At 34.0% G+C, this 23,973-nt stretch overlaps 2 pseudogenes; both read left to right on the forward strand.

Moving 5' to 3' along the window:
- The window catches only part of LOC140858682 (protein ACCELERATED CELL DEATH 6-like), a 76,094-nt pseudogene that overhangs the window by 7,173 nt on the left and 44,948 nt on the right, over positions 1-23,973 (forward strand).
- Positions 9,060-10,390, forward strand: LOC140858599 (uncharacterized; annotated as a pseudogene).

Here is a 23,973-nt window from a genome sequence, read left to right on the forward strand (position 1 = left end):
TCTTCCATCCAAGAGATCTGGTCCTAAGAAAAACAGAAGTCTCAAGACCCCTAGATCAGAAAAAATTATCTTCGAATTGGGAAGGACCCTATAGAATAATCGAGATACTTAGATCGAGTGCATATTGGCTGGAAACTCTTAAGGAAACAGCTATTCTTCGAACGTAGAATGCTGACAACTTAAAGAGGTATTATCAATAAAGTTGTCATATATACAGTGCTCAGAATGAAACATTAAATTTCAAAATCACAAAAGTTTTGGCCTACTACAAAGTGATATTAGATCGATAAATGGATAGTCAATTCCAATTAACTATATCTCAATTTTTTACTATAAAAATTGATACATCGACTATATCGCGATTTTCACTGTAAAAGCCAATATACCGACTGTATCTTGATACCGACTATATCTCGACTTTTCACTGTAAAAGTCGACTCTAATTGAACGACTATTTATGCCGACTTAATTTTAACTAAGTGGAATACTATACCAATATGATCCAGATCGAATTGAAACTATACCGACTTGACTACGATCAGTTGAAGGATATTCGATTTGCCACCTTTATCAAATAACTAGACATACTGACTTGACTACATTCAGTCGAATATCGGCTTATCATTGTTTATCCTAATACCTAAAAAATAAAGTATGTCAGTTGATATTCGACTAATGAATAATTCTATAATTACTACTGAATGTTTGACTCATCGATCGATATTCCGTAGTTAAACTATAATTCAATGACATTGCAGATACATAGAAAAGAAAGAGTTGGTACTTCAAAAATTTTTCTTTCATTCATTAAAAGAAAGTTACCAAATTGGACCCAAGGTCCGATTATAAAATTTTTGATTACAAAAAAAAAATAAAAATGCTACATTGATCACCAGTCGTTGTCTTCATCTCCTCGCTTCGACGCAGCATCGGCGATTGGAACAGCTTCTAGTGCAGTCGATGCGTCGTCTTCGATCAGTGCAGCCCCTTCTTCGACAGCTTCATCTTTCGAACAAGGAGGAATGATGCTACTCAAGTCCAAGTCTGAGTATAATTTTCTGACTGCATCTGGACTGTCCTCATATCCGATGTAGTAGGAAGCATATCCACCTTTGAGAATCTCTTTCTTGAATTCTTCAGAAATTTTGAAGTTCTTAACGGCCAGATTTAGAGCTTCCCTTGCCGACTCTGCTTCAGCTTTCGTGGAAGCCGACTCAGCATCGGTCAGTGCCAGCTTTTTCAGGATGGCCCAATGCTTTCCGCATTCAGCTTCAAGTTCATCAATGCATCCATCCCTCTCTCGTCGAAGCTAATGGATGGAGTGCTTCTTACTTTTGATCCACAACTCAAGAGATGATATATTTTGACGAGCCGACTCAACTTCAGCTCTGAAAGACTGTAGGTCGGCCGTCATTTGGGAGATCTATTCTTGAAGTTCTTTCTCCTGCTCAGTTGCCGCCTGAAATTGTTCGACGGCAGTATTCTTTTCAGCGGTGACGGCCGCCACCTTATCCATCCATGATCGATGAAAGTTGACAATCTTTTGATAGTCGCTCTTAAGATCGTGCATATCATACGTCCACTGAAAGTGAAAGATAAATCAAGTCAGATCAGATATAAAAAAAAGAAGAAATAAAAAAATTAATTTCCATCTATGAATGGACGATAGAAGACTAGTGATAAAAGAAAGGTCTTTCCTCGGGTTGAAGAATCACCAACTCTCGATCTTCGGATGAGGATGAAGGATAAAGAAAGATCGAAAAAGGAAAGGACGAGAAACAATCGGTATAAGCTGACACAACAGGACGAAGCTGATGATCAGCCGGATAGAATTCGAAGCCAACTGAGCAGGACAGAGGCCATAATAATCAAAAAAATTTCAAACAAACTCCAGAATCAGGAGCGAAAAGCTGAAATGCTCCGAAATATCATATTATTTTTGAAGCCGTTCAATGTTGGGTCCGGATAAGGAAGAAGCATTTATTTTCAGATCCGAAGGAGAGTCATCGGTCAGATTCCTTGACCGACTATCCCGAGAAGAAGAAGCTTTTCTACTAGCCATGAAAAATGAAGAACTAAGAAAAGAAAGAAGGAAAATCCTAAGGGGAAGAAAACTCAAGGAGGAAGATAAGGGAACTCAACCTGAAATCAGAGATGGCGCAAGAAACAAAGCCCAAGAGCTCCTAGTACTGGGATAATCGACAAAACCTTTCGCTGCAGAGGATGGTCACAAATGCAAAGTAAGAAAGTGACTTTATATATATAGGACCCTTCAACGGTCCAGATAAAATCGATCAAATCTGAATCTTCTCAGATGTCGACATGTGGCGACATCAAGACCGACCATCGATCGGACGGTTCGACGTACCTGCTTTCAGATGTGCCACTTCACCGTTATTCCCGTGAATAGCTCAGAGCCAATGATGTTTTGACACGTGGCCAAAATCTACTAGTCAGAATCAAATCGTCTGGCATCGAATTATCTTTCTGAAATGACGGCCCAATGATGATTTCATATTTATCGAAACAACAAAATAGCTAGAGATCTCTCGTACTCCAAAAAAGTCATTAATACTAGTAGTCAAGTCAGGGTTCGAGGCAGCGTGTGATAACTCCCTTCGTCCAACGTAATAGACCATATGATAATATACACATCAGACTATCTTAGACTTGGGAGTGAGGGGCAACTGTTGGGACAAATCAACTAACCCCCGACTTCAACTCTACATCGGCCTTATAAACATAATACTCCGACTCCGACTAATAATTAGTTGGCTGACCGACAGTCGGCTATTATCAACCAATAATGGATAACTTGATCAATCTTCGATCGAAGACCATCGGCATATCAAATAACCGATCGATATTCATTTGGGTCTCCACGACTACCGACCTACTACTATTATCGATATATAGTTGGTATATCTTCTCATAATCACATAAGGTCAGAATGTGCGAAACTTACACATCTAACCATTATAAATAGTTATCGACTATGTGTCACGATCATTAGTAGGTATAAACAGCCCATTAACTTCATGATTATGGTCTGATAATTTAGTGTCATAAAAAATGGGACCATGTGCTCGACGGTTATATCTGAATCATCTATAAAAGGAAAGTTATTGAATAGTATTGGTAAGACAATTCTGGACTGAGTCTTTGTCATTTCAAATATTCCTATCTGCTTATTATCACTCCCCACTGATTTAAGCATCGGAGGGTCCTTACCGGATACAATTTCGATCTGTGAGAACTTCATTTTGCAGGTGCTTATCACTGGCGACAGGCGACAGAGGATTGGCTGCAACATCCTCCATTTGATTAAATGTCTTACTAGATGCATAAGTACAAAAGCAAGCACATGCATGGAATACAGTGAACTGTCTTTTAATTTATGAAAGCACCATAAACATTGTATAACATGAGTACTCACAATACCTTTCATGATATTTTCGTAATAGATATTACACATCTTTTAATTTATGAAAGCACCATAAACATTGTATAACATGAGTACTCACAATACCTTTCATGATATTTTCGTAATAGATATTACACAAGACTTATTGCGACTGAAGCCAATGCTCGCCAATGCTCCCAGACACCTGAGTATCAGCATTCCTCTATGCTTCATTCTTCTTGGAACCCCTCTTTTAGCTCATATACTGATTCATTATAATTACTTTAGTTTGGTGAGAACAGTAGGGATCAGGCGAGGGTATAGACGATGGATTCGGGCGACCACACTCCGGCTTGTTCACAAACGTCCTCTTCCTAAGTTGCTGACCGGTCAAAGCATCATCCGTTCACTGCTTCGCATATTGGTTGGTTATGCTATCTTTTTCCTATTAGGGATGATCTAGGTGAGTAAAAATCAAGATCATTGTAAGCAGCAGTTGTTAGCATGCATGGCTAATAGATGTCCAAAGAATTTCTCGCATCTAGATTGCATTGGGAATAATATTTTAAATACTTTTATTTATTCACATGTAAAATGTTCCACCTTTGTATTGAAAAAAAATAAGCTTTCATGATTGTTCTTTAGCTCTCGCATGAATGGAAAGGACATGGAGATTTTCTCCTTCCTAAACCTTCTTTGGCTGTGTAGAGATCACAGGTTCACTGGGTTTGAGATATAATTAAACGATGAGCACTTGTGCTTAAGTTTTCAATCTTGGTACTGAATCCTATATATACAGCTATTCAGCTGGTATATTCCATACCGAGTATCAATATGGCTTATATTTTGATACCAGCACTTGATACGGAGAAGATATCAGTACTTTATTGATTTGGCCGTATGATGCATTTCTCTTGGTCTCATACAGCAAATCATAGCTCTTTCTTGATGTTATAACATGACGATGCTTGCTTTTTTTTATTTTTTTCTCCCGAAGGAAGAACCATTCATGTTAATCTCCGATACAGAGCTAGGCTCAAATGGTTTCCTCAGATTCAAGACAAACAAGTCATGGCGCGTATGGTTGAAGGAGACATGCATTTTGACCCAAAACTATTTGGAATTGTGCCAGTTCAGGGGAACGGAGCCCTCATAAAATCCACTGGTGGAGGATGTACTGTTGAATAGACCGTAATCGTCTTGGCCCCCCAGCCCACTTATACCCCCGAGAATCTGCTGTCCCTCGAAAGAGAAATACTTTGTGCACCGCAGTGATTGGCTTCCGCATGGGATTGGAAAAAAAAAAAAAATTTTTTTTTTCACACCGCATCCGATCTCATATGTGAGTTAATCAATGGGAACGATGTATTGAACTGCACCATCTACAGTACACAAAATATTTCTCTCTACGAAATAATTATTTATGAGCCTAGCAAGTGTGTACTAACTGCAAGATCCAAAATCACGTTCTCCGTCTAATAGATTTTAAAAGCCAAATTTGGTGGACCGGGCACCTCTCCCTCACTAACAAAGTCCTGCATTGCCATTGACACACGTACTTTTAAGCACTATCTATGTACCGAAGTTCTGAATTGCCAGCTACACCCATATACTTCAGGCACCATTTATACACCTCCAATAATTAGATTGCCATTGGCTGTAGCATACTTGGTGCATACAACACTATATACTCCACGACATGCATCTTGAGTAGTGGCAAGGCAGGTTTTGTAATTCGAGTCTCACATTCATCCTTGGTAGCAGCGGGCTGTTCCCGTTTGCATGACATCACTATCCCATGGACAGGTGATTATGCCATTACCATACCGAGAGTAACTAACATTGTTTTGGAAAGGGGCTCGAGGACTACGATCAGTTGGATAACCAACTAGGGGATCTAGATCGATGGTGCTCTTCCTCTTCTCTTTGATATTTGGAGGATCAGTTCAACATTTGTATTCTTTGAGATGAATGGCTGCTAATTTGGTAACCTTTTATGTTGCTAAATGTCTGTCTTCAAAGTGCACACATACCAAAAATTATATGATTTGGAGACTCCTATACTTTATATCAAATGATCAAAAAAATGTACTGTTTCATATTATATAAATTGTTGACTTTTTCGATCATCTGATTCATAGGTTAAGAGTCTCATATAACTTTTGGCATGTAAATAATTTATAAATAGTAGATCACTTCCACTACTCAGATTATTGATGCAAGATCCCTGTCATTTGATCTAGATCTAATCAAGCTAGAGTGAATGTCCACTCAAGTGTAACTAGCCTATTGAGAATATGCAATATAATTTATTTTCTATGAGAGCTGATTGCGATCTAATTGAACTAATAATTAAAATCTATTATAAAATTAATATTAAATTAAACTAAAAACTTATGCATCGGAGGCGTACAGTGCATTGTCCTAAGATGATTTTTGACTTCATACAGGATCAAATTTGTGAACTCTACTCCAAGATACAACTGGTAACTTTTGCTGTGGACACGATCGTGGAGAGAATGAGAAAGCTTTTAACCCAGGAGATGGAAGAACAAAGAAATAGATAAGGAAAAACTTGAAAAAGAAACTTTAGGAGAGAAGATGATCAAAAAAGGGGTTAGATTGGGAAAGGAGAGAGGTTTTTCTTGCACACACCAACTTCTCACAAAGAGCCCAATTTATAGGCTCAAGAATTAGCCATTTGGGTTAATCTAACATTAAAAAAAATATTATAAATCTCATAGTTAACCGATCTAATGGGTAGAAAATCATTAATCGATCTAACAGGTAGAAAATTAATGGACAAAAAAGCAACGTTAAAATATGGTATTTATCCCAAATTAAATAATAAAAATTGGTAATAAATAGTCATAAAAGAGAAAATAAATAAAATATAGGTCCTGCCACATCGCGAGCATGGTGCAATTATGCACATGTGAGCCAAGTTTAGTCGAGCCACATGCGCACGTATGTGGTTTATCCTAAAACTTTACAAAACTCAAGAGAATGATTTTCAATATAAACCCCTTCTCAACTTTGCTCCTATCCAATATGGGACTAAACAAAACAAAGAGTTAGAATTTGGTTGGAATTGGTTTGAGAAAATTTGAATTCTTAATTCCCTCCAAAACACCAACAATTCTCCTTAAAAATTTATGAAACAATTAAAGTTTAAAATTTAACAATGTGAAATGATATTTTACTGGATATATATACTGTGCAATAGGTAAAGTATCTTTCATGACTTCACTTAGAGTTAATAGTATCAATATGAAGAATATAGAGTGAACCAGCTCTTGAACTATATTTTTTTGACTCAAATTTTTCTTATTATATACACAATATAACAGCTCATGTCGTAATTTTGTATATTAATGATGGTGTGCAGATATCTTGATTATTTCATGAGAGTTTTTAGAGATTGCCTATGTCTCTACCCATCACCAAATATGGATAAGCTCATATAGATGAGCCCCTCAAGTAATATGTGTAGTATCATATCTTAAGAAATATCTCTTGGATCTCATTCAAAGATAAACTCTTTTTAAGTACTATATAAGAGCACTAATCACTATAGAGATAGTTTGGAGTCTATGACTCCTATATCAGATAAACTACATATATTTCTTGACTGATCAATCAGTTTATTCTTACCATATTGAAGCTTCTTTAAGGGATCTTTTATCATAAAGATTGAGTTTTCATTACTGAAAGATCCTTTATAGACTAAGCCCATCTCTCTCGATGACTCTAGGATCTTAATTAGTCCTATTTAAGTCTTCTGTAAGGCAATATGCAAGGTTAAGGTTAGTTATAATATAATTCAAAAAAATAATTGAAAGTTTCTCTTTTCTTTTTATAGACTTTTGTCTTAGTTTGATATGTTTGTTTATTTTAGTATTCATAAGATTCTTTTTACAAAAATGAATTACAGCTTTTGAATCATAGTAAAAAGATATGAGAGGAATAGGAGAAGATACTAGAGGAATCTTTGATAGAAGTTCTTTTAGCCATTCAGCTTCAGAATGGATAGAATCAATTACAATAAATTTTACTTCTATAGTACTTCTAGCTAAAATATTTTGTTTGAAAGATTGCTAAGAAATAACACTCCCTCTAAGAAGAAAAACATAGGGAAAAGTAGATTTGATATCTAGTGTATTAGAAATCTAATTAAAATCACTATATCCCTCAAGTACATCTGAATAATCTACAAAATATAGAAAATAATCAATAGTACCTTTTAGATGCCATAATTCTCTTTCTAAAGTAGTCCAATGAATTATACTAGAATTACTAGTATATCTACTAAGTCTAGAAATGACATAAACAATATCAAATTAACCAATGATCTAAGCATACTTTTTTTGGTTCATAGATTTTTCTGTGTTCTTCAAGAGATGGATGGATAGATCATAAGAAGTAGATATAAAAGAGTAATCAAAATATTCAAATTTATTAATAATCATTTGAGTATAGTGAGATTGGGATAAACAGATTGAATCAGAAGTACAAATAATTTTTATACCAATAATTAGATTAGCTTCACTTAAATCTTTAATTTCAAAATGATGTGATAGAAAATTTTTGATGTCATTGATTAAGTCAACATCAGGAGTAAGAATCAAAATATCATCAGCATAAAGGCAAAGAAGAATAAATCAATCAATTAATTCATTTATGATAAAGATAATATCAAATTTATTGATTTGAAATCTATAAGAAATGATCATCTAATCAAACTTTTTATGCTATTACTTAGGGGATTGCTTCAACCCATAGAGGGATCGAACAAGTCTGCAGACTTTGTGCTCCTAGCCTCGCATAGAAAAATCCCTCAGACTATTGCATATAAATCTTTTCTTCAAGATCTCTATGCAAAAAGGTAGTCTTAACATCTATTTGATTAACAATAAATTTATGGATAGAAGTTAAAGCAAGTAGGACTCGGATAGTAATAATATGGGTTATAGGCAAATAGATATCAAAAAAATCAAAATCAATTTTTTGTCCAAAACCTTGAGCAATAAGCCTTATATTGAATTTTTCATTGTACCATCAGTTCTCATTTTTCTTGAAGATCTACTTGAACCTTAAAGATTTATTTTTAGGAGGTAAATCAGTGAGAATCCAAATGTTGTTTTCAATAATAGATTCAATTTGACTATCTATTGCCTCTTTCCAGAATGAAACATCAAGAGAGTTCATGGCTTTTTGGTAAGAAGTAGGAGTATCTTCTATCAAGAAAGTAAATAAGCCTTCACCAGACCTCTGGCTAGGAGAATGTGAGATTCTTATATCCTCTCTTTTGAACTTTGTTAAAGTGCAATATGAATAATATATCGGGAGCCTTTAAATGAAGTTTAAACTTTGTTCTTTTATCACTCTGCTTATCCTTTCCTATTCCCTCTTCCAAACACTTTATTCTTTACTCTTTCTTACTAAATTGGGGAAGTTCTTCCTTTCCTCCTCTTACATAAAAATGACTCGTTCCTCTTTGTAGGATAATTCCCTTTGCCAACCTTTTATACATCTTTTTCTTGCAACCTCTTTTGATGTAAATTCTTCTCTATCGGCAAATTTGGGTGGCTTTATCACCTCCCCTTCAAGAGAGTGACATAGAGCAGTCTTTGGAGCAAACAAAGCTACTGAAACAATGGCTAATCTTGAAGTTCTTTGGAGCGAAGTCCAACCCTCTCACATAGCCATGGATCCTAAATTGCTCAAAACAGTAGTAACAGGAGACATAATAATTCTAAATGAAATACTGACACAAGAAAATTTTTCTTTTGGAGCTTTGGTAGGGGAAGATCGCAATAACAATACCAAATTATGCTGCAAGATAAAAAGTTGTGAGTTGCCTCCTCAAAGTAACACATGAGGGGAATACGGCCCTACATGTAGTTTCTAGCCAAGGACATTTCTAGCACGCCAAGGAGATTTGTCACATAGAAAGATCTCTTTTGGCAGCACCAAACTTATGGCTTGATACTCCATTACATTGTGCTACCAGGGCTGGACATGACAAGATGGTCTCCCTAATCATTCGATCTGCAAGGGAGGACGGGATGGAAGTGAGAGTGCTGAGGGCAATGAATATGGGTGAGGACAATGCTTTGCATGAGGCTACCAAATATAACCATGAAAGTGTGGCCAATGTATTATTGGAGGAGGATGTCGAACTAGCATTTATACTAAACAATGCCGGCATGTCTCCACTCTATCTGGCCATCGTGATGAGATATCTCAAAGTACCCAAAGCTTTACTACAGTCTTTCTCTTGGGAGAAGCCTTCCCTAGCATTTATTGCAGGCCTTAACAAGAAAATAATGTTGCATGTAGCAGTTCTCCTGAATCTAGATAATTATCGAGGGCTCAAACTTATATATCGGTCTTAATTTTCTTTTTCTTTGGCAAAAGGTGACTAGATCACCACCATTTTCAATAAAATACAAAACTACCTTTTCATTTATGAATTGATCAGAATACAAAGAAACAAGTAAGGCTCAAACAAATAGTGAAGCAAAACAAGACCCTTCAAGAGTGTAGTGCCAACCATTACAAACCTCCAGCAAAATAGATCTACAACACTTATAGATAAATTAAAAGATAAATTATAGGAACATCCTCTCAACTTTAGTTCTATTTTTTTACACCCTCTCGACTTTAAAACTTGTCAAAATAGTGTATCAAAATTTTGAAATATTTCAATATGGTTCTATCATTCACTTACCAACAAACGGTGTTAGTTTTCTATTTCAACAAGTGAAAATATCCTTTGCCCATATTGGATGAATCACCAGTAAGGAAGAGATGGAGATGGAGGGAGTTACCATGGAGGGGGAGGGTGGGATCATGGAAGTCGGTGTAGAAGGAGAGGACGGCATTAAAGGCCTCACAAGCATGATTGGAGGAGGAGGAGAAGAGGTTAGGAGGAAGGGGAGGGGAAAGGAGGGAGAGCACTCATGGATGGTCATAGAGAAGTAGGAAGATGATGAAGAGAAGTGGATCAGGATTGAAGGAGAAGAGGGAGAAAGATGAGCTATCGGTAGGGAAGGGCGAAGATAAAGGGAGTGATCATGCATGGAGGAGGGGTCATGAGTGGGCTTGGAGAAAGAGGATAAGAAGTCGGTGAAGAGAAAGAAGAGAGGAAAGGAGGGGTCACAAGCGAGCTTGGAGGAGGAGGAAGAAAAGAAGAAAATATGGATAAAGAGGAAGGAGAGGAAGGGAAGGAGAGGTCACCGTGAGGAAGGGATGGAGGTGGTGGAAGCCACCGTAGAGAGAGATATGGATGAGCTCGAAGGAGGAGAAGTGGAAGAGGAAAAAGGGGAGGAAGGAGAGGAGGAAGAAGAGGTCACTGGTAAGGAAGGAATGGAGGTGGTCGGAGCTACACCGTGGAGTGGATTAGCAGAACATAGGCGAGCTTGGAGGAGGAGAACTAGAGGAAACGGGGTGGTCCCCTCTTTTCTGTTGTTTCTTTTAACATCCACCGACCAAGCCTCACCGTCGATCAGCTTTGGCTCTCCATGGTCGGCCGCCACTATCGGACCTTCGACCCTGTCGCCGCCCTTCATCGGAGCATGAGCCGTCGAGCCCTCCCCTCGGTCCCTCCTCCATTCGACCAAGAGGGGAAAGAAGAAAGAAAAAGAAAAAGAAAAGAAGAAGAAGAAAGAAAAAGAAAAAGAAAAGAAGAAGAAGAAAGAAAAAGAAAAAGAAAAAGAAAAAAAAGAAAAAGAAAAGAAAAGAGAAAAATAGAAAAAAATAAAAAAAAAATTATATAAAATAATAGGACTCTCTCTCGTCTCTCTCTTGTGAAGAAAAAAAAAGAAGAAAAAAAAGAATAAATAAATAAATAAATAAATAAATAATGATATAAATAATAAAATATGAAAAAGAGAGTTTCTCTCTCTTCCCTCTCTCCCTTCAGTCTGAACTAGTATTTTTTCTCTCTAGAATTGGACTTTCTCTCTCTAGAATCTTCTCTCTAGATTATTTCTCTCTCCTAAGATTTTTAGAATTTTGAGAAGAATGATGATGAATTTAAATGATCCTAGTGATGGATTTTTGATCTGTGATCACCAGACGGTACACCGACACTCACTTTGATCAGATTAGGTATTTTTAAGATTCTATTTTTTATGATTTTATTGAATTATTCACATGATAATCTTAGCATGATTTGATCTGATCGATCGGATTTGTTGAATCATATCATCTAAGAAGTCCAAGATGAATTTTCTCTCTCTAAGCCATTTCTCTCTCTAAAAAGGTTAGTCACTGAAGAAAATTCTTTTAATAGTTCTGATCTGATTCTAATGAAGAATCCCGATCCATGATTGTTGGGCAGTGTATTGGCACTCACCTTGATCAGACCATGAATCTTTAGATTTGATCATCCATGATCCCGATTTAATCATGATTTGATTAGATCATGTTGATTTCACTAATTGAGATATTGGATCAATCGTAATGATGGATTGTGTCACCCGATCAATTCGAATTGTATCCCATAAATTTTCTCTCCTCTGATTTTCTCTCTCTACTTGATTTTATGAAACCAATAAAAAAATCTCGATCCTATCACTTCGAATCTGATTTGATCTGATAGTTAAACTTTGGATCGTTTATGTCCTAATTAGATTCTGATTAGATAAAATTAGATGATCAGACCCAATCTAAACCGTTGAAATATGATATTCGTATTCTTTCTGATTATTGAATTCGATCTCGTATAGGTATCGTTGACACCTGATAATCGGATATTGTGATATGATTTATGAACTGAAGAATTTTGAAAGAAAATTTATAGAATTATGTGGATTTATTGAAATGCGTTCGAGGTAAGTAATGTTTTTCCTTTTATAGATTTATCGGCAATTTATAATGAATTTTTCTGACATGATTTATGAAATAATGCATGAATTGAATGAATGATATTTTATTATAAAAATATCTTATTTGAAATGTTATGATGAAGTATGATTGAACATATTAATTTCATGATGCATTATATTGATTGATTTCGATACTGCATGATTATATATTTTTTTATCGAAATTAGAATATGAAACATGATTTATGAAGAATTCTGATATAAGAATGATATGAATTGATAACTTGACTATGTAAAGGACCCCTCCAATAGGGGCATATACATTGACAATTGATTTATCCTGAGAGTTTATATCGCCAGAGAAACCAACGACAAACCGTCAGAGAGACCAACCTTCCGAAGGACTTTGCTGCCCACAGAAAAAATATGGTCATAGCTTATGGTTGATGAAAAGAATTGAAGAACGAAAGAAATTAAAATCTTGAAAAAAACTTAAATTTTTAAAAAAGAAATGAATTTGGCATGAATTATGTTGCATAATTGGAAATTGATTTTGAATTGATGAACTCGAAATGCTTATTTTCTATAAATAATTATTTACTTAAATACCTGATGAAATCTGTTGAAAGTGATCATTATTTACTGGGCTGTCTAGCTCATTACCTCCTATTTTATTATTTTTATACATGTTGAGAAATTAAGATGATACAAGATATGAATGGAAGAGTGATCAGAAGCAGAATTTTCATACTTTTATTTTAGGTTGAAAGTCTTATTGAATTTGATGTAAAGCCTATGAATCATTATTGAATTTATTGAGATATTTATAAGAAATTTAGATAGTTATATTTTGGATTTAAATTATTGACAAATTATTCCACCGTTGTTTTAAGATAGCATGATAAGATGCCTTGCATGCTTATGGAAAGAATTTTCTATAAGTATGCGGCGGTTGCCATGATCCTCGATTCACAATCTCTGGTCGGAGGGCGTGATAATTAAAGTGGTATTAGAGCATAAGTGGATAAATTATGAAACATAGAATCAGATATAAAATGGGTGTAAGTGGATAGACACTAGGGACATTATGGTGTAGATCTTTGATGATTGTAGTGGGAAAAATCTTTATAATTTTTGATTAAACATTGAGATTATATATAAAAGGATCACAAGAGATTATGACATATGAAGTTTGAAATATGATGGATAATCTATAGATCATGATATGATTAGTTAGATCTTGATCGAAAGTAATCACAAAAAGATTGACATAAAATTTTATTATGCATTGGGGTTATTAATTTGATCATTGATTATTCAAGTAAATCATAAGTTCAAATTCGATGTGAGAATAATACTATGATATTACTTCTAATTCAGGAGTTGACTATTATTGGCAAGATAAAGATTTGATAATAAAATATTATTCCAGAATGGACTAAGAAAGTCTTTTATAATGCTTGATTGAAATATTTATCGAAATTGATTTTGGTATGTGGATTATATATAAAGTAGCATATTAGGATTAATGCATATTTGAGGATATTGTAAAGAAGCATATTTCTTATTGATGAAATGGATTATGAGATTATAGGATATTCATTATACCGAAATTTTTAATTATCATCCTTGGATCTAAATAATAGATCTTATTGTGTCTCTTGGAGACTATATGATGTATATAAAATTTTAATTTAAAAATTTCGTATCTAAGTTGATCAAGAATTTTTTTGATATTATTGTTGAGATTGTTAATAAAAAATTGATATCTTTAGATTAAGATAAAAGATCTGATTTATATTTATTTGAGATTATCGAAACCATGAAAATTTATAATTTAAAAATTTTGAATTTAGGAATTGATATGGAGTTCTTTTGCTTTTGTTAACAAGGGCCCTAATTGAATCTACTATTAAATGGAGATTTGATTTTTTTGAAGCTTATATGATTATTGTAAAAGAATACTTGATAGATATTAAGGATCTTGATAATAGAAATTTTAGGAAAGAAAATGATATAAAATTCTTATATATTCTGATTATGTCCAATTTTGGTGGAGCATCGAAGGATTTTTTTTTGTTGATTTGACTTATAAGGATTTTGATTTGAAAATTATTGAATTGAATTGATATGAGAATTAAGATTTGATTCATATTAATTATAGTAAATCTATATGATAGTTTTAAATATGATATTGGACTCAAGGGTTAATTAAGATTATTGTACACTAGTAAAAGTATGAATGAGAATCGAAAGTTAATTCTTGACTTCAATTGAAATTTAAAATTTTGGATATTTTCTGTTGATAAGATAAAAAAATAATTTGATCAAAAAAAATTTTTTTTTTGATGAACCTAAGAAATTTTGATTGTTAGAACAGAGTGCGCAGCGGAAGCATGGTAATCTGAAATGTTGACTCTTGGAGTTAAAGAATTATGATAGATGATATAGTTTGATACAAAAAATTTATTGATATTAGAAAGAATAATATTTTAAAATTTTGAATTATTTTAGATATCCTAATGTGATTTTCAAAAGTAGCACTTCCGTTTACTATGCCAAATATATATATATATATATATATATATATATATATATTTTTTTTTTTTTTTTTTGCATCCTAATTCTAGGATGAGTGGATCCTTGATTTTTGATTTAGAATATTTAGAGATAAATTTTCTTTATCCTAGAATTGAATTTTATACTTCTCTATTTATTAGGAAGAATTTGAGATTATTTATCGAATAATGATTTTGATCTTACAATTATTATACTCAAATATTTATCTCCAGGGTATAATAAAATTTAAAGTTAGAACTCTTTTGATTATTATTATTTTTCGGACTAAATAGAAAAGATTAAGGTTATCTATTGATATTGACAATTATTTTACAAAAGATAGATTAGAGTTATTTATAATTTAATTTGATAATGAATCGATTAATTAAGAGTAGTGAATATTTAGATTAAAAAAATTAATATACTTAGAATAGAGACATTGATTTTGGTTATAAGAAAAAAAAATATGATGATGAATGAAATTCTTATGCAAGAATAGAGACATTGATTTTCTTCTATTTACAAGAGATAGATTTGATTTTAATTTGAGTCATGAGATATTGAACATTAATTTTATAGGAAATGAGATCATAATTTTAAAATTTTGAAATATTAAAAATCTTTGAGATGTTGATCTTGATAAATAAGAAGTGAATGGTTCTGTTTCAGATCGATATTTGATGTATTGACATTTTCCTTATGAAATGATTTAAGAATGAATTTATATCAAGAATCAGAATATTAAAATATTTGTGGATGAGATTCAAGTAAAAAATTATAAAGACTCAAGCAAGAAAAATTTTGAGGACGAAATTTTTTTTAGAAGGGAAGAATGTGATGGCCCGGCCCAAATGAGGCCTTAAACCCAGCCCACAAGGCCCAAAAAAAAAAACAGGGGAAAGGAAAATAGGGAGAAGACTCCCTTTGGGAGTCTTCTTCCTCCTCTCACCGGCTCCCAATCGGAGTCGGAAAGAGCCCCCTCCGGCTCTATTTAAGGAGGAGAACCCTCCTCTCTCGTTCGAAAGGGAGTCTTCTCCCTCCTCTCACCGGCTCCCAATCGGAGTCGGAAAGAGCCCCCTCCGGCTCTATTTAAGGAGGAGAACCCTCCTCTCTCCCTCTCGAACCTCCACCAGCGATCTTCAAGCTTGATTCCTCCTCTTTTTCCCTTGGAAGCCGCGACATCCTCTTCTTGTGTTCGTTAGAAATCGAAGGTCGAAGAGACCACCGGAGTTCAAGTAAGGGTTCAATCTTTCTTCTTCTCTCTCTCTTTTCTTTCTTCCTATGGTTTTAGACTCCTTGCCGGCCATCGGGATCGTCGAAAAACTCATGAAAAAGATGAGACCCTATTTTTTTCTCCTGTTCGGCTGAGCCCTTTCCTCCTTTTTTTTCGACCACCGGCACCACCATTTGCGGCATCTTATCCCTAGGACAGCACCGCCATCCTCTATCTCTCTTCCCTGAGAGTTCTCGACCGTCGACAATCGGCCAACGATCGAAAAACTAGAGGAAACGGGGTGGTCCACTCTTTTTTGTTGTTTTTTTTTAACATCCACCGACCAAGCCTCACCGCCGGTCAGCTTTGGCTCTCCATGGTCGGCCGCCGCTGTCGGACCTCTGACCCTGCCGCCGCCCTTCACCGGCCCTCCCCTCGGTCCCTCCTCCATTCGGCCAGGAGGGGAAAGAAGAAAGAAAAAGAAAAAGAAAAAGAAAAGAAGAAGAAGAAAGAAAAAGAAAAAGAAAAGAAAAAAAAAGAGAACAAAAAAAGAAAAATAGAAAAAAAATAAAAAAGTTTATATAAAATAATAGGACTCCCTCTCCTCTCTCTCTTGTGAAGAAAAAAAAAGAAGAAGAAAAGAAAGGAAAATAAATAAATAAATAAATAATGATATAAATAATAAAATATAAAAAAGAGAGTTTCTCCCTCTTCCCTCTCTTCCTTTAGTCTGAACTAGTATTTTCTCTCTCTAAAATTGGACTTTCTCTCTCTACTTTCTCTCTCTAAAATTTTTTCTCTAGATTATTTCTCTCTCCTAAGATTTTTAGAATTTTGAGAAGAATGATGATGAATTTAAATGATCCTAGTGATAGATTTTTGATCTGTGATCACCGGACGGTACACCGACACCCACTTTGATTAGATTAGATATTTTTAAGATTCTATTTTCTATGATTTTATTGAATTATTCACATGATAATCTTAGCATGATTTGATCTGATCGATCAAATTTATTGAATCATATCATCTGAGGAGTCCAAGATGAATTTTTTCTCTCTAGAATTTTTTCTCTCTAAGCCATTTCTCTCTCGATCGATTTTTTTCTCTAAAAAGGTTAGTCAATGAAGAAAATTCTTTTAATAGTTCTGATCTGATTCTAATGAAGAACCTCGATCTATGATTGTTGGGTAGTGTATTGGCACTCATCTTGATCAGACAATGAATCTTTAGATTTGATCATCCATGATCCCGATTTAATCATGATTTGATTAGATCATGTTTATTTCACCAATCGAGATATTGGATCAATCGTAATAATGGATTGTGTCATCCGATCAATTCGAATTGTATCCCATGAATTCTCTCTCCTCTGATTTTCTCTCTCTACTTGATTTTATGAAACCAATGAAGAAATCTCTATCCTATCACTTCGAATCTGATTTGATATGATAGTCAAACTTTGAATCGTTTATGTCCTATTTAGATTCTGATTAGATGAAATTAGATGATCGGACCCAATCTAAACCGTTGAAATATGATATTCATATTCTTTCTGATTATTGAATTTGATCTCATATAGGTATCGTTGACACCTGATAATCGGATATTATGATATGGTTTATGAACTGAAAAATTTTGAAAGAAAATTTATAGAATTATGTGGATTTATTGGAATGCGTTCGAGGTAAGTAATATTTCTTCTTTTCTAGATTTATCGGCAAATTATAATAGATTTTTCTGACATGATTTGTGAAACGATGCATGAATTGAATGAATGAATTTTATTATGAAAATATCTTATTTGAAATGTTATGATGAAGTATGATTGAATATATTGGTTTTATGATGCATTATATTGATTGATTTTGATACTGCATGATTATATATTTTCTTATCGAAATTAGAATATGAAACATGATTAATGAAGAATTCTGATATAAGAACAATATGAATTGACAACCTGACTATGTAAAGGACCCCGCCAATGGGGGCATATACATTGGTAATTGATTTATCCTGAGGATTTATGTCACCAGAGAGACCAGCGACAAACCGCCAGAGAGACCAGTGGTTCTGAAGGATTTTGCTGCTAGATGATTCGCAGCCCACCGTAAGAAGATACGCAGTGTTATGATCCTGCCACAGAAAAAATGTGATCATAGCTCATGGTTGATGAAAAGAATTGAAGAACGAAAGAAATTAAAATCTCGAAAGAAACTTGAATTTTCGAAAAAGAAATGAATTTGGCATGAATTATGTTGTATAATTGAAAATTGATTTCGAATTGATGAACTCGATATGCTTATTTTCTATAAATGATTATTTACTTAAATGCCTGATGAAATCTGTTGAAAGTGATCATTGCTTACTGGGTTGTCTAGTTCATTACTTCCTATTTTACTGTTTTTACAGATATTGAGGAATTAAGATGATACAAGATATGAATGAAAGAGTGATCAGAAGCAGAATCTCCATACTTTTATTTTAGATTGAAAGTCTTATTGAATTTGATGTAAAGCTTATGAATCATTGTTGAATTTATTGAGATATTTACAAAAAATTTAGATCGTTATATTTTAGATTTAAATTATTGACAAATTATTCTGCCGTTGTTTTAGGATAGCATGATAAGATGCTTTGCATGCTTATAAGAAGAGTTTTCTATGAGTATGCGGTGGTTGTCATGATTCTCGATTCATAATCTCGGATCGGAGACGTGACAGCTTATATTTTGATATTAGCATTTGATATGGAGAAAATATCAGTACTTTATTGATGTGGCTGTATGATGCATTTCTTATGGTCTCATACAGCAAATCATAAGTCTTTCTTGATGTTATAACGTGACGATGCTTGCTTTTTTTTTTTTTTCCCGGAGGAAGAACCATTCATGTTAATCTCCTATACAGAGCTAGGCTCAAATGGTTTCCTCAGATTCAAGACCAACAAGTCATGGCGCGTATGGTTGAAGGAGACATGCATTTTGACCTAAAACTATTTGGAATTGTGCCAGTTCAGGGGAACGGAGCCCTCATAAAATCCACTGGTGGAGGATGTACTGTTGAATAGACCGTTATCGTCTTGGCCCCCCAGCCCACTTATACCCCCGATAATCTGCTGTCCCACGAAAGAGAAATACTTTGTGCACCGCAGTGATTGGCTTTTCCGCATGGGATTGAAAAAAAAAAATCCGATCCCATGTGTGAGTCAATTACTGTAGATGATGCGTTGAACTATACTATCTATAGTACACAAAATATTTCTCTCTACGAAATAATTATTTGTGAGCCTAGCAAATATGTACTAACTGCAAGATCCAAAATCACGTCCTCCGTCTAAATAGATTTCAAAAGCCAAATTTGATGGATCGGGCACCTCTCCCTCACTAACAAAGTCCTGAATTGCCACTGACACTCGTACTTTTAAGCACTATCTATGTACCGAAGTTCTGAATTGCCATCTACACCCATATACTTCAGGCACCATTTATACACCTCCAATAATTAGATTGCCATTGGCTGTAGCATACTTGGTGCATACAGCACTATATACTCCACGACATGCATCTTGAGTAGTGGCAAGGCAGGTTTTGTAATTCGAGTCTCACATTCATCCTTGGTAGCAGCGGGTTGTTCCCGTTTGCATGACATCACTATCCCATTGACAGGTGATTATGCCATTACCATACCGAGAGTAACTAACATTGTTTTGGAAAGGGGCTCGAGGACTACGATCAGTTGGATAACCAACTAGGGGATCTAGATCGATGGTGCTCTTCCTCTTCTTTTTGATATTTGGAGGATCAGTTCAACATTTGTATTCTTTGAGATGAATGGCTGCTAATTTGGTAACCTCTTATGTAGCTAAATGACTGTCTTCAAAGTGCACACATACCAAAAGTTATATGATTTGGAGACTCCTATACTTTATATCAAATGGTCAAAAAAATATACTGTTTCATGTTATATAAATTGTTGACTTTTTCGATCATCTGATTCATAGGTTAAGAGTCTCATATAACTTTTGGCATGTAAGTAGTTTATAAATAGTAGATCACATCCACTACTCAGATTATTGATGCAAGATCCCTGTCATTTGATCTGGATCTAATCAAGCTAGAGTGAATGTCCACTCAAGTGTAACTAGCCTATTGGGAATATGCAATATAATTTGTTTTCTATGAGAGTTGATTGCGATCTAATTGAACTAATAATTAAAATTTATTATAAAATTAATATTAAATTAAACTAAAAACTTATGCATCGGAGGCGTGCAGTGCATTATCCTAAGACGATTTTTGACCTTCGTACAAGATCAAATTTGTGAACTCTACTCCAAGATACAACTGGTAACTTCTACTGTGGACACGATCGTAAAGAGAATGAGAAAGCTTTTAACCCAGGAGATGGAAGAACAAAGAAATACATAAGGAAAAGCTTGAAAAAGAAACTTTAGGAGAGAAGATGATCAAAAAAGGGGTTAGATTAGGAGAGGAGAGAGGTTTTTCTTGCACACACCAACTTCTCACAAAGAGACCAATTTATAGGCCCAAGAATTAGCCATTTGGGTTAATCTAACATTAAAAAAAATATTATAAATCTCATAGTTAATCGATCTAATGGGTAGAAAATCATTAATCGATCTAACAGGTAGAAAATTAATGGACAAAAAAGCAATGTTAAAATATGATATTTATCCCAAATTAAATTATAAAAATTGGTAATAAACAGTCATAAAAGAGAAAATAAATAAAATATAGGTCCTGCCACATTGCGGGCATGGTGCAATGGTGCACATGTGAGCCAAGTTTAGTCGAGCCACATACGCACGTATGTGGTTTATCCTAAAACTTTACAAAACTCAAGAGAATGATTTTCAATATAAACCCCTTCTCAACTTTGCTCCTATCCAATATGGGACTAAACAAAACAAAGAGTTAGAATTTGGTTGGAATTGGTTTGAGAAAATTTGAATTCTTAATTCCCTCCAAAACACCAACAATTCTCCTTAAAAATTTATGAAACAATTAAAGTTTAAAATTTAACAATGTGAAATGATATTTTACTGGATATATATACTGTGCAATAGGTGAAGTATCTTTCATGATTTCACTTAGAGTTAATAGTATTAATATGAAGAATATAGAGTGAACCAGCTCTTGAACTATATTTTTTTGACTCAGATTTCTCTTATTATATACACAATATAATAGCTCATGTCGTAATTTTGTACATTAATGATGGTGTGTAGATATCTTGATTATTTCATGAGAGTTTTTAGAGATTGCCTATGTCTCTACCCATCACCAAATATGGATAAGCTCATATAGATGAGCCCCTCAAGTGATATGTGTAGTATCATATCTTAAGAAATACCTCTTGGATCTCATTCAAAGATAAACTCTTTCTAACTACTATATAAGAGCACTAATCACTATAGAGATGGTTTGGAGTCTATGACTCCTATATCAGATAAACCACATATATTTTCTGATTGATTAATCAGTTTATTTTTACCATATTGAAGCTTCTTCAAGGGATCTTTTATCATAAAGATTGAGTTTTCACTACTGAAAGATCCTTTATAGACTAAGCCCATCTCTCTCGATGACTCTAGGATCTTAATTAGTCCTATTTAAGTCTTCTATAAGGCAATATGCAAGGTTAAGGTTAGTTATAATATAATTCAAAAAAATAATTGAAAGTTTCTCTTTTCTTTTTATAGACTTTTGTCTTAGTTTGATATGTTTGTTTATTTTAGTATTCATAAGATTTTTTTTACAAAAATCAATTACAGCTCTTGAATCATAGTAAAAAGATATGAGAGGAATAGGAGAAGATATTAGAGGAATCTTTGATAGAAGTTCTTTTAGCCATTCAGCTTTAGGATGAATAGAATCAATTACAATAAATTCTACTTCTATAGTACTTCTAGCTAAAATATTTTGTTTGAAAGATTGCTAAGAAATAACACTCCCTCCAAGAAGAAAAACGTAGGCAAAAGTAGATTTGATATCTAGTGTATTAGAAATCTAATTAAAATCACTATATCCCTCAAGTACATCTGAATAATCTACAAAATATAGAAAATAATCAATAGTACCTTTTAGATGCCAGAATTCTGTTTCTAAAGTAGTCCAATGAATTATTCTAGAATTACTAGTATATCTACTAAGTCTAGAAATGACATAAACAATATCAAATTAACCAATGATCTAAGCATACTTTTCTTGATTCATAGATTTTTTTGTGTTCTTCAAGAGATGGATGGATAGATCATAAGAAGTAGATATAAAAGAGTAATCAAAATATTCAAATTTATTAATAATCATTTGAGTATAGTGAGATTGGGATAAACAGATTGAATCAGAAGTACAAATAATTTTTATACCAATAATTAGATTAGCTTCACCTAAATCTTTAATTTCAAAATGATGTGATAGAAAATTTTTGATGTCATTGATTAAGTCAACATCAGGAGTAAGAATCAAAATATCATCAGCATAAAGGCAAAGAAGAATAAATCAATCAATTAATTCATTTATGATAAAGATAATATCAGATTTATTGAGTTGAAATCTATAAGAAATGATCACCTAATCAAACTTTTTATATTATTACTTAGGGGATTGCTTCAACCCATAGAGGGATCGAACAAGTTTGCAGACTTTGTGCTCCTAGCGTCGCATAGAAAAATCCCTCAGACTATAGCATATAAATCTTTTCTTCAAGATCTCTATGCAAAAAGGTAGTCTTAACATCTATTTGATTAATAATAAATTTATGGATAGAAGATAAAGCAAGTAGGACTCGGATAGTAATAATATGGGCTATAGGTGAATAGATATCAAAAAGATCAAAACCAATTTTTTGCCCAAAATCTTGAGCAATAAGCCTCATATTGAATTTTTTATTGTACCATCAGTTCTCATTTTTCTTGAAGATCCACTTGCACCTTAAAGATTTATTTTTAGGAGGTAAATCAGTGAGAATCCAAATGTTATTTTCAATAATGGATTCAATTTGACTATTTATTGCCTCTTTCCAGAATGAAACATCAGGAGAGTTCATGGCTTCTTGGTAAGAAGTAGGAGTATCTTCTATCAAGAAAGTAACTAAGCCTTCACCAGACCTCTGGCTAGAAGAATGTGAGATTCTTATATCCTCTCTTTTGAACTTTGTTAAAGTGCAATATGAATAATATGTCGGGAGCCTTTAAATGAAGTTTAAACATTGTTCTTTTATCACTCTACTTATCCTTTCCTGTTCCCTCTTCCAAACACTTTATTCTTTACTCTTTCTTACTAAATTGGGGAAGTTCTTCCTTTCCTCCTCTTGCATAAAAATGATTCCTTCCTCCTTGTAGGATAATTCCCTTTGTCAACCTTTTATACATCCTTTTCTTTCAACCTCTTTTGATGTAAATTCTTCTCTATTGACAAATTTGGGTGGCTTTATCACCTCCCCTTCAAGAGAGTGACATAGAGCAGTCTTTGGAGCAAACAAAGCTACTGAAACAATGGCCGATCTTGAAGTTCTTTGGAGCGAAGTCCAACCCTCTCACATAGCCATGGATCCTAAATTGCTCAAAGCAGTAGTAACAGGAGACAATAATTCTAAATGAATTCCTGACACAAGAAAATTTTTCTTTTGGAGATTTGGTGGGGGAAGATCGCAATAACAATACCAAATTATGCTGCAAGATAAAAAGTTGTGAGCTGCCTCCTCAAAGTAACACATGAGGGGAATACGGCCCTACATATAGTTGCTAGCCAAGGACATTTCTAGCACACCAAGGAGATCTGTCACATAAAGAGATCTCTTTTGGTTGCACCAAACTTATGGCTTAATACTCTGTTGCATTGTGCTACAAGGACTGGACATGACAAGATGGTCTCCCTAGTCATTTGATCTGCAAGGGAGGATGGGATGAAAGTGAGAGTGCTGAGGGCAATGAATATGG

Source organism: Elaeis guineensis, chromosome 6, assembly GCF_000442705.2.
Source record: "Elaeis guineensis isolate ETL-2024a chromosome 6, EG11, whole genome shotgun sequence".
NCBI classification, from domain to species: Eukaryota; Viridiplantae; Streptophyta; class Magnoliopsida; order Arecales; family Arecaceae; genus Elaeis; species Elaeis guineensis.